At 43.6% G+C, this 12655-nt stretch overlaps 1 long non-coding RNA gene across 1 annotated transcript in view; it reads right to left on the bottom strand.

Moving 5' to 3' along the window:
* Positions 1-9483: 9483 nt before the first annotated feature.
* The window catches only part of LOC141224291 (uncharacterized), a 28662-nt gene continuing 25490 nt past the window's right edge, over positions 9484-12655 (bottom strand). The window contains exon 2 of the long non-coding RNA XR_012291746.1: positions 9484-9739. This is a non-coding gene — a long non-coding RNA (uncharacterized lncRNA). The remainder of the gene's footprint in view (positions 9740-12655) is intronic.

Raw genomic sequence — 12655 nt, 5'->3', positions numbered from 1 at the left:
GAAGAGAAAAGGTTTCAGCACCAGCATAGGAAGGGGTTCTTTACGGTAAGAGCAGTGAGAATATGGAATTCACTGAGTGAGGAGACGGTAATGTCGGATTCACTACACCAGTTCAAGCGGGGACTGGATGCATTTCTAGATACCAGGCAGATTTCAGCGTATACTTAAAAATAAAATAAAATAGTAGGTTGATACAGGGATTTATTCTGACTGCTGGTTTCAGAGTCGGGAAGGAATTTTTCCTCAGGTGAAGATTGGCTAAATCATTTGGGGTTTTTGCCCTCCTCTGGATCAACTTTAGCAATTACAGAACTAACAGGTCGAACTTGATGGACGCAAGTCTTTATTCGGCTTTAAAACTATGCTATGCTATGCTATGTCAGACATTTGGATATAAAAACTGCCTTTTTAAATGGTGACATTGAGGAGGACTTATACATGACTCAACCTGAAGGTTATGTAAAAAGAGGTGAAGAGAATCTTGTTTGCAAACTACAAAAATCTCTCTATGGTCTTAAGCAATCAGCAAGAGCATGGAACACCAAGATGAATAAAGTCTTGTTGGAAGAAGGATTTAAAAGAGGTCAAGCAGATCCGTGCTTATACACAAAATATACAGATGGAAAGTGGATGTATATTCTCTTATATGTGGACGACGTGATTGTTGTTCATCAAGACGACGCAGAAATTGGAAAAATGACTGAAATTCTGAATCAGCACTTTGAAACAAAAGACCTTGGAAGTGTGACATATTATCTAGGAATCCAAATCCAGAGAGAGGAAGATGGAAGTTTTCTTCTAAACCAAAGTGCAAAAATTAATTTGATTCTGAATCAGTTTAAAATGTCAGAGGCCAAAGGTATATCAACCCCAATGGAACCATCCTACCTGAAGCTGGAAGGAGAAGATGACCTGTTGCCTAACAATGAGAAATATCGTCAGGCAGTGGGGGCACTTCTATACATATCAACTATGACTCGACCGGATATCACAACAACAGTTGGAATCCTTTGCAGATATGTGGAAGAACCGCGCCAAAGAGACTGGAATGCTGTTAAGAGACTTCTCCGATATTTGAAAGAAACGCAAGATGTAAATTTAAAACTATCTGCAGCAGGAGATCTAGAACTTACCGGCTATGTAGATGCGGATTGGGCTGGTGATTCGCGTGATCGTAAATCCACAAGTGGATACTTGTTTAGAGTTGGAGAAAGTTCAATCTCCTGGTCTAGTAGGAAACAAATGTCTGTTGCCTTGTCATCTACAGAAGCGGAGTATGTGTCCGCAGCCTATGCAAGCCAGGAGGTTGTTTGGCTAAGACAATTGATGGACGATCTTGGCAAACCGACAACTCAGCCGACGGTGATTTATGAAGACAACCAAGGATGCATTAAACTTGCATGCAGTGAAAAGATCAGTGCTAGAACCAAGCACATTGACGTCAGACATCATCATCTACGTGATTTGATAGATCGTGGGATAATTCAGTTTGTCTATTGCGAAACTGATAAGATGGTAGCTGACATTATGACAAAGCCATTGCCATGAGCTAGGTTCCAAGAATTGAGAACCATAATGGGACTAAGAGGATAAGTAGTTGTTGAGTGGGGGTGTTGGAATAATACATATTAATCTGTATGTGTATTGCAACAACTACTGTGCTGTTTCATATGTTGTGCATATTGTGAGGTTATTAACCAAGTTTAGTTAAAAAAAAAAAAAAACTCCCACAGACAGGATGCCCCCTCCTTCTCTTCCTGTGTTGTTGTTATATATGTATTTGATTTCCTCATGCTGCAGTAACACCAGACTCCATGCTGTGCCTATGCTGGATATGAATAAACCTACATTCTGTGTTCTAAACTCTGGATGTCACGCAGATTAATCCTCTGCTAACACTCCTTTTGCATCAATTACTGCATCAATGCGGCAATGTGGCATGGAGGCGATCAGCCTGTGGCACTGCTGAGGTGTTCTGGAAGACCAGTTGCTTTGATAGCAGCCTTCAGCTCGTCTGCATTGTTGGGTCTGGTGTCTCTCATCTTCCTCTTGACAATACCCCATAGATTCTCTTAAGGTCAGGCGAGTTTGCTGCCAATCAAGCACAGTGATACTGTTGTGTGTAAACCAGGTATTGGTACTTTTGGCAGTGTGGACAGGGGCCAAGTCCTGCTGGAGAATGACATTTCCATCTCCAAAAAGCTTGTTGGCAGAGGGAAGCATGAAGTGCTCTAAAATTTCCTGGTAGACGGCTGAGCTGACTTTGGTCTTGATAAAACACAGTGGACTTACACCAGCAGATGACATGGCCCCCCAAACCATCACTGATTGTGGAGACTTCACACTAGACCTCCAGCAGCTTGGATTGTGGCCTCTCCACTCTTCCTCCAGACTCTGGGTCCTTGATTTCCAAATGAAATGCAAAATTTACTTTCATCTGAAAACAACACCTTGGACCACTGAGAACAGTCCAGGTCTTTTTCTCCTTGGTCCAGGTAAGACGCTTCTGGCGCTGTCTATTGGTCATGAGTGGCTTGACACAAGGAATGCGACACTTGTAGCCCATGTCCTTGATACGTCTGTGTGTGGTGGCTCTTGTAACAATGACTCCAGCAGCAGTCCACTCCTTGTGAATCTCCCCCAAATTTTCTAATGGCCTTTTCTTAACAATCCTTTCAATCCTGGTTGCTTCTGCACCTTTTTCTACCCCATTTTTTCCTTCTACTCAACTTTCCATTAATATGCTTGGACACAGCACTCTGTGAACAGCCAGCTTCGTTAGCAATGACCTTTTGTGGCTTACCCTCATTATGGAGTGTGTCAATGACTGCCTTCTGGACATCTGTCAAGTCAGCAGTCTTCCCCATGATTGTGGAGCCTACTGAAACAGACTAAGGGACCTTTTTAAACGCTTAGGAAGCCTTTGCAGGTGTTTTTTGTTAAGTATTCTTTACTGAGATAATGACTTTTCTGTTTTCATTGGCTGTAAGCCATAATCATCAACATTAACAGAAATAAACACGTGAAATAGATCACTCTGTGTGTAATGACTCTATATAATAGATCACTCTGTGTGTAATGACTCTATATAATATATGAGTTTCACTTTTTGTATTGAAGAACTGAAATGAATTAACTTTTTGATGATATTCTAATTTAGCGCGAAGCACTTGTATATCAGTATAACCTATTGAAAAGTTCAGGATGTATCCCTGTAACAAATGCGTGTGATGGATGGCAAACAGTGGTATCCATAACTCACAGACCTACATGGTAAAAAAGTGTAAATTTAAAATATATGTTTAGACTGTATTAAATGATGGAATAGTGTGTTCTACTAGCTATCCCATACTTTTTTTTCAGAATAGTAACATATACTGGACAAATAGACGGCAAAAAGACGTATTTAGAGAGGTTTGAAAAATTGGCTGAAAAAGCACAAACTAAACGCTCAAACGAACAAACATATGTATTTCAGTGCAAAAACGACTTGCCGTTCATATGTTGTGTTTTGAGAGGCATTTAATCACTTCAGGCTTCCAAAGACGCAAAGTGGTTAAAAGAAGTGACCTTACCATTCTTAAAGCGTTTTCCAGCAAACATCCAAGTATCTTTTTGAGCGTTGTGCTATTGTTTTTGCCAACACTAACGGTTTCTTCATTATTGAACATAGTTTTTTTTACAAAAAAGGAATAGAAAACAGCAGTAAAAAATACCACAAAAATGCTGGAGAAATGCTAAAAAAATGCCAATGGTCAAAAATGTTGAAAAAGCACTCATGAAAATATTATTATTATTATTATTTATTTATATAGCGCCATTGATACTGTACATAAAGATGTACATGGTGCTGTACATAAGGAGGGGTTAAATACCAAATACAGATATCACTTACAGTAAACAAACTAACAATGATAGACTGGTACAGAGGGAAGAGGGCCCTGCCCTTGCGGGCTTACATTCTACAGGAATGGGGAAGAAGACAGTAGGTTGGGTTGTTGTGGTGGCTCCAGTGTTGTTGAGGTGGCAGCAGGCAAGATCATGGCAGGCTCTAAGCTTGTTTGAAGAGATGGGTTTTCAGGTTCCGTCTGAAGGATCCAAGTGTGGAGGATAATCAGATGTGGTGAAGCACAGAATTCCATAGGATGGGGGATATTCGGGAGAAATCTTGGAGGCCATTGGGCGAGGAGCGAATAAGTGTGGAGGAGAGAAGGAGTTCTTGGGAGGACCGGCGATTACCGGGGTGAGGAAGTAGTGTGGGAGTGGGAGACGCTAAATGTGCGGTTAGAAAGGTATGAGGACATCCAGGATGGGGCAAGATTTTTGACGCCAAAGCAAGAGAGGATCTGTAGTAGGAGTCAGTGGTCAACTGTGTCGAAAGCAGAGGACAGGTCAAGAAGAAGGAGTACAGAGAATTGTCTGTTAGCTTTGGCTGTAAGTAAGTCATTGGTGATTTTGGTAAGGGCAGTTTCAGTGGAATGATGGGGGCGGAAGCCGGATTGTCGGTTGTCGAAGAGAGAGTTAGATGAGAAGTAAGAGGAAAGTTCAGTGTGAACATGTTGCTCAAGGAGTTTGGAGGCAAATGGGAGCAGCGATATGGGGCGGTAGCTGGACAAGGCGGTTGGCTCGAGGGATGGCTTTTTGAGGATGGGCGTGATTTAGGCATGTTTGAAGGCAGCAGGGAAGGTGCCAGAAGTTAGTGATAGGTTGAAGAGATGAGTAAGGGATGGGATGAATGGTGGGGTGAGGTTGGGGAGGAGGTGGGATGGGATGGGGTCGAGTGCACAAGTGGTGAGGTGTGATTTGGAGAGGAGACGAGTAAGGTCTCCTTCCGTGATGTTGTGAAGGTAGGTTATGGGGGAAGGGCAATGGTCTGGAAAACAAAGGGGTTGTGGTGGTTGGGCAGTATAGACTTGCCTTGTTTGGTCAATTTTGTTTTTGAAGTGTGTGGCAAACTCCTCAACAGAGATGACGGCGGTCGGAGGGGTCAGTGGGGGGTGGAGGAGAGATTTAAAAGTGTTGAATAGCTGTTTGGGGTTGTAGGATAAGCAAGATATGAGGGTTGTGAAGTAGGCATGTTTAGCAGAGGTGAGGGCTGATTTGAATGCAAGTGTTGCTTGTTTGAATGTAGTCATCTTGAGAATGTGTTTTCTGCAACCCTGGATGCTTGTCGAAGCTGTTTAGTGAGGTTGTTGTGCCAGGGTTGCCTATTGACTCGTCGTGCTCTGCCATGCATAAGAGGGGCGACCGAGTCAATAGCTGATGCAAGAGTGGCATTGTAGAAAGCAGTGGCGCTGTCTGTGTCGTGGAGTGAAGATATGGATGTCAGTGGTAGAATAGAGTCAGAGAGTGTGTGAGTGTCTAGATGTGCAAGGTCTCTGCGGGGGTGTGCTAGTTGCTGGACATGGGTGACAGGTGAGGAGGACAGGGATGACAACATGAGTAGATGGTGGTCAGATAGCGGTAGTGGGGAGGTTGTAAGGATATATAGGGAGCAGAGTCGGGTGAAGATGAGGTCTAGTGTGTGTCCGTCTGTGTGGGTGGCTGAGGAGGACCACTGAGTAATTCCAAAGGATGAAGTAAGCCACAGGAGTTTGGATGCTGCTGGCTGGTGAGTGTCAGTGGGGATGTTGAAATCGTCCATGATGATTGTGGGAATGTCAGCAGAGATAAAGTAAAGAGGCTAGGTGGAGAATTGGTCAATAAAGGCAGTGACCGGGCCTGGAGGTCGGTATATGACAGCCACTTGGAGGTTGGAGGGAGAGTAAATGCGGACAGAGTGGACATCAAAAGAAGGTAGAATAAGAGAGGGTAGAGGTGGGATAGGGCTAAAGGTGCAGTTGGTAGAATGGAGTAGACCCACTCCTCCACCATGTCTGTTACCAGGGCGAGGAGTGTGGGTGAAGTGGAGGCCACCGTAACACAGCGCAGCAGGGGAGGCAGTGTCAGAGGGTGTCAACCATGTCTCTGTGATGCCCAGGAAGGAGAGATTGTGATAGGTAAAGAGGTCATGGACAAAATGGAGCTTGTTGCAGACAGAGCAGGCATTCCAGAGTGCTCCAGAGAGAGGGAGCAGGGGGATGGGCGTCAGGGGCATGGAAATGACGAAGAAGGGTAAAAAAAAAAAAGATGCTTCAGGATAAAAATAACTCAGACTTTTCCTGAAGCGTCTTCCTCTTGAAAAACTCGGTGGACTTGCCCCTCCTTCCCAAAAAATACATCATGTGCATTACCCTAGAGTACACTAAACTTTGGCCGATAGCCTAAAATGCAAGGTTAAAAAATAATGCACTAAACTACAATGAAGTAGTCGGCAGTCGGCACATCTCTTCCAGGAAACTTAAAAGCCTCTTTCAGCAAACATCAATGACGCTTCTTACTTCAACTGACTCTGTGTCATTTTACCACAGAAGTACACAAACGTGATACAAAGACTGATACATTCATGTGCTGACATGTCACCTATGTAGTAACTGTTCTCTCCTCTGTGACAGATGCTGGCTAGGGAGGAGTATGGCGCCGGAGTGGACTGGTACGCGCTTGGCCTCATCATAAATGAGATGGTTACCGGTGAGTGCACTTACCATCCTGCACTATTTGATACATCTTCCTCCGGCGCTGAAGACATCATTAGAGAGGTGAGAACGATACGGATATTGGATTTACTACTTAGTAATGTACTGCCATGGTAAATGTACTGAAGCCGCACAGAATAGGCCAATGTACTCTTAATTTTTCCCTTTCTAACCAGCAATGAATCCATTTGAGGATCTACATGAGTACTTGTTTTGCTGGGTAGAAGTGTTTAGTCACTGAGCCTTGCTGTCATGGATCTACTGGCAGTCTACAGTCAGTTGGACCTAAGGGCTCTTTCACACGTCCTGATATTTCTGGTACCGGAGATATGCGTGTCCTTGTGCACCTGTGTGGCACACGTGTGACGCTCATGTGCCACCCGTGTGGCGCATCAGTAGCACACGCACCGGAATTTGGGAATCAGCAGTACAGTTAGCACTGTTTCCAAGCACCGGGCGCTGAACACTGCCCTCATCATAGTCCCCTGCCGACGCTGCGATCGGCACCAGCAGGACATAATGATGAGAGTAGTAGCAGAGGAGCAGGGGAGAATGACTCCTGCAGCGAGCAGGCCCCGGAGCTGCGCTGAGCTCAGTGACTGACAGGACACCGCTCACTGAGCACAGCTCCTCTGCTGAGCGGTCGGGTGGATTACAGCGGGGGACACTTAGGACAGGTGAGTATAAGGATTTTTTAAATTTTATTCTTATTTTTACAGGTGGAGACACCGGGAGCAGAATTCTACTCTCATCACTATCCCCTGCTGGTGCTGATCGCTGTGCCGGCAGGGAACTATGATGAGGACAGCATTCAGCACCCGGCATTTGGGATTAGCTCTAACTGTACCGCTGATTCCCAAGCCCGGAACATATCACACGGATGGCATCCATGTGCGGTACATGTTTACACAGATCCATTGACTTGAATGGGTCCGTGTGATCCGTGCTGCCGGCTGGCAAAAACTGGCATGTCTGTGTGGATCACACAGACACACGGTCCGTGGAAACACACTGACATGTGCGCAGACCCATTCATTTGAATGGGTCTACGTGTGTCAGTGTCTCCGGTACGTGTGGAAACTGTCACCACACATACCGGACACACAGACGTGTGAAAGAGCCCTAGGGTCTAACGTTGCACTACAGAAGTCCTGTAGAATTGTTCTGTTATAAGATTTTTTACCTGCACTGATTGACTATTAAGCATATTTTTCATTTCCAGCTCCTCCAGAGAGATCCCGCCAAGCGCTTAGGAGTCCACAGAAACATCAGAGATCATCCCTTTTTCCAGCATATTGACTGGGTCTCTGTGGAAGCCCTTCAGATGCCCCCACCACACATCTCTGTAGTAAGTAAATGGACAGAAATTGTATCCAGGTCAGGGTGAACTTTTTACTATGTAATCTGCGGACAGCATGAGGAAGAGGTTAAATCACAGATTTCAATGATATGTCACCTGTAATGCTGTGTGCTGTTGTTTACTTACACTGAAAGTTTTATCACCTGGTGATTATCATTGCCAGGACTACAACAGCACATGCTTGCTAGTCCGACTCCGCCTCCTCCTGTGTTAAGCAGCTCAATGTCAATGGACTGTTTACATGCACAGCCTAGTGTGGGCGGGGTTAGCTTTCTCAACTCTGCTACATTGCTAAATCTAAGAACTCTGTATCAGAACCACTGCACAAAGTAAACTAAGTGATACATTGTTGGATTCAGGGTCTCTTTATCTACATCATGCTGCTCTCAGATAAGGTAGCAAAAACCTGGTGACATATTGCCTTTAATAGATTTACTGTTACATATTATAGAAAATGATACAAGGGTAGCATAGATGTATTTATCTCTGTAAAACTATTCAAGCACCAGATTTTTGTAAAGGCCATGCACCTTGTCATAAATTTGGTGTATTTTACTCCAATACACATTAAACTATTGTTGGCCAAACCCACCGATAACGATAGATTCTACCAACAGTCTAATCTGTATAGGAACCCCCGGACAATTGATTTTTGCGGGAGTTAAGTATCTGACATGTCCAATTCAGGGTTGCCAATCCTTTTGTTCTCATTGAGATAAACCACCTATAGGCATGTCTGGCAGCAGCTCTCACATAGGGAACACCGCAGAGCTCGGTTGAGCGAGGGCCGACATAGTAGCTGGCCAAATATCTGGTGGCAACTTATCTCAGTAAGAACAAAAGGGTTGGCAGTCTGAAATTGTACAGCCATCTAATGTTTAAGAAGAGTAAGACTAGTGAATGCAACGCCCAATATATTCTTCTTTAACCACTGTACATAAGAGAAAGTGCTCATGGATAAGGTCGAATTACAGCTCGAATTTGTGCAAAACTGTAATAGGTCTCCCAGAAAAGTCTATATATGAGCATGAGCAGTCTTCTCAATCTCCATATACCTCGAGGAGGCATATAGAGGCTTCTGCTGTCCGAATTAGTAGGAATCTGAAAGAAAAAAAACGATGCCAAGCGCCATCGGATTCTGAATTTAATGCCCCTCCATCATTGATTGTGCACAGGGTCTGTACAGAGCACCCGGGTTTGATGCATCTAGCTTCAGCTCTTATGTTCATACACCAACAATCTTTGACGTCATCCTGCATACATTAATGTTTGCTAGCATGAGCTTTGTATGACGGCACACTGGATTAGTGGGTGAGCAGCCTAAAAGGCGGTAATTTGCCAGCCACCAAACGAACCTGGCATAAATGTTTCCCATGAAGATCACCAATCTCACATGACAGAAATATTACAGTATATTACCGATGGAACCTCCCATGATTAGGTAATAAACCAAATATAGTCAATTGCTGTATTGATTCTCATGCTAATTGCAGTACATTGACCAGAAAACCAATATGTAGGATTACTTGGGAATAAAATCTACACAAATGAAGAGCAAAGATTGTGACTTTATTTAATGTGATAAGTCATCATCCTTAAATACTAATCATCTGTTGTGTTTCATCCAGACATCTGAACCTCATCACCGCCGCAAAAGGTTCCATCTAGGCAAGTTGGAGGCAGCAGAGGCCACAATGTCATCGATCCCCCCAGACAAACAGGCTGCATTCAGAGGCTTTTCATTTGTCAGCTAGAAAACCCTTGAAGACTCACGTGTCATCAGAGATAGTGCCCTCTGGAGTCCCTGGAAGAAGAACAGAAGGAAATGAAGATCATCAGAATATAGGAAGATTGAAGTATGGATCCCAGGATTGGCACTGGCTACAGGGCGACGTGGAGTAAGAAGATGTCTCCAATATCCATCAGGCACTTAACCTCGGGAGGAGCGAAGATGCAACCAGCAAGATGGAGGAGCCAAGAGATGCTTGGTAAGTAGAAGTGCAATAACACCTGCACTTCCCCTCAGTCATAGGCATTTATAACCGGTGACTGCATTTCCTCTCACCCATCATAGCAGCAGATTATGGTGCTGTCCTGAGCTGAGAGGAAATAAAAGGTGCGAGACAGGCCGGCTATTAAGGGGTGGAAGGAGGCCGGACTTTTTTTTTTTTAATGCCTATGACAATTTTTAAATATACCGGTAATTTACATTCCTCATATTCGTGACAGCAATGACACGGGCTGTGAGGAATAAGGTGTGAGATGGCCGGCTATTAAGGGGTGGAAGGAGGCCGGATTTTTTTTTTTTTAAATCATAGCATTTAAAGCTATATTGCTTTGCTATGTAAAATAATTATATTTACCGGTGACTACCGATGACTATAGTTATACTTTTCCCCCTCCTCCATAACAACTCATTGAGCTGTTCTGGGTGACGGGGAAATAAGGTGTGAGATGGCTGGCTATTAAGGGGTGGAAGGAGGCCAGTTTTTTTTTTTTTTTTAAATCATAGCATTTAAAGCTATATTGCTTTGCTATGTAAAATAATTATATTTACCGGTGACTACCGATGACTATAGTTATACTTTTCCCCCTCTTCCATAACAACTCATTGAGCTGTCCTGGGTGACGGGGAAATAAGGTGTGAGATGGCTGGCTATTAAGGGGTGGAAGGAGGCCAGTTTTTTTTTTTTTTAAATCATAGCATTTAAAGCTATATTGCTTTGCTATGTAAAATAATTATATTTACCGGTGACTACCGGTGACTATAATTACCCTTTTCTCCCTCCTCCATAACAACTCATTGAGCTGTCCTGGGTGACGGGGAAATAAGGTGTGAGATGGCCGGCTATTAAGGGGTGGAAGGAGGCCAGTTTTTTTTTTTTAAATCACAGCATTTAAAGCTATATTGCTTTGCTATGTAAAATAATTATATTTACCGGTGACTACCGATGACTATAGTTATACTTTTCCCCCTCCTCCATAACAACTCATTGAGCTGTCCTGGGTGACGGGGAAATAAGGTGTGAGATGGCTGGCTATTAAGGGGTGGAAGAAGGCCAGTTTTTTTTTTTTTTAAATCACAGCATTTAAAGCTATATTGCTTTGCTATGTAAAATAATTATATTTACCGGTGACTACCGATGACTATAGTTATACTTTTCCCCCTCCTCCATAACAACTCATTGAGCTGTTCTGGGTGACAGGGAAATAAGGTGTGAGATGGCTGGCTATTAAGGGGTGGAAGGAGGCCAGTTTTTTTTTTAAATCATAGCATTTAAAGCTATATTGCTTTGCTATGTAAAATAATTATATTTACCGGTGACTACCGATGACTATAGTTATACTTTTCCCCCTCCTCCATAACAACTCATTGAGCTGTCCTGGGTGACGGGGAAATAAGGTGTGAGATGGCCGGCTATTAAGGGGTGGAAGGAGGCCGGATTTTTTTTTCTATTGCTATTGCATGTCCATGTACATGTCTTTGGAATTCCTCATATTCAAGAAAGTAATGACATGAGCTATAAGGAATATAGTGTGAGGCAGACACCGCCCTAGATCATAGGTGTATAATACCACTAATACCACCATACTGGATAACACACACACCCCGCCCCCCGACTTTGGGAAGAATGAAGATGGATGCTGAAAGATGAAGGAGCCCGCAGATTAGTGATGGGTCGTTCACAAACGACCTGAAACAAACTGACGGCTTCCTGCTGTGAACGATGGGGGTCAGCGCCCCAGTGAGGGCCACTATATTCTCTGAATGGCTCTAACTGGGTGTTAAATTCCAGTGTTCAGGGGATGTAACTCCCACCCAGACCAAATTCTGCCCACTCATCAATTTAATTGGTCAACTGCAAGTAGGCAGAGTTTCAACCTCATTAACATAATCTTAAATATGTGTTCACCTATTGTAAACACATATTTAATAGGGATCGGTTTAGGATCCAAAAGAGCTGGCTGTTTTTGGTGAGCAGAGCCAGGAGAGACAGATCGCCAAAAAGAGCCAGACTGTCCATCACTACTGCAGATGCACTGTGGGTAAATGGAAGTACAAGAATACCTGTTATAGGCATTTGTAACCAGTGGTTCCTTTTCCTCTAACCTACAATAGTAGTAGTCTGCATCATTTCCCAGAGATGTTGACTGTTAGGGTATGTGCACACCGCCTCATTTTCAGGCATATTCTGCCATGAACCCACCTGAAAAAACACTTAAAAAACATAAAAAAGAATGAATATATGCACAGCAATGTCAAAACGACTTGCTGTGCATATATTTCATTTCTTGTCTCTTCTGTTAAGCACTTCAGGCTTCGAAAGCAACTAAAAGAAATGACCGATCCAATCTTAAGCTTCCACTATTTTATCTATCCACACAGCCAGGGTTTTCCAGAAGCGTCTTTCTATAGAAAAAAAGTAAGTGGATACGCCGATGTATAAAAGACTGCGCATGCACATACCCCTATGTCACGTGCACACGGTGAGTATTTGGTGAGTTCTTTCCATCAGTATATGTAAGCCAAAACCAGGAGTGGAACAATCAGAGGAAAAGTATAATAGGACCATGTCACCACCTCTATATTTATCACCCACTCCTGGTTTTGGCTTACAAATACTGATGTAAAAAACTCACCAAATACTCAATGTGTGTACGTGGCCTAATACAGCCAGCATCTGACTGTAACAGCAGCAGGCAGAGCTAAGCTCCACTC

The sequence above is a fragment of the Phyllobates terribilis genome, unplaced genomic scaffold (assembly GCF_046119375.1).
Source record: "Phyllobates terribilis strain yellow unplaced genomic scaffold, ASM4611937v1 Scaffold_386__1_contigs__length_1829782, whole genome shotgun sequence".
NCBI lineage: Eukaryota > Metazoa > Chordata > Amphibia > Anura > Dendrobatidae > Phyllobates > Phyllobates terribilis.
This window is presented reverse-complemented; position numbering and strand designations above follow the sequence as displayed.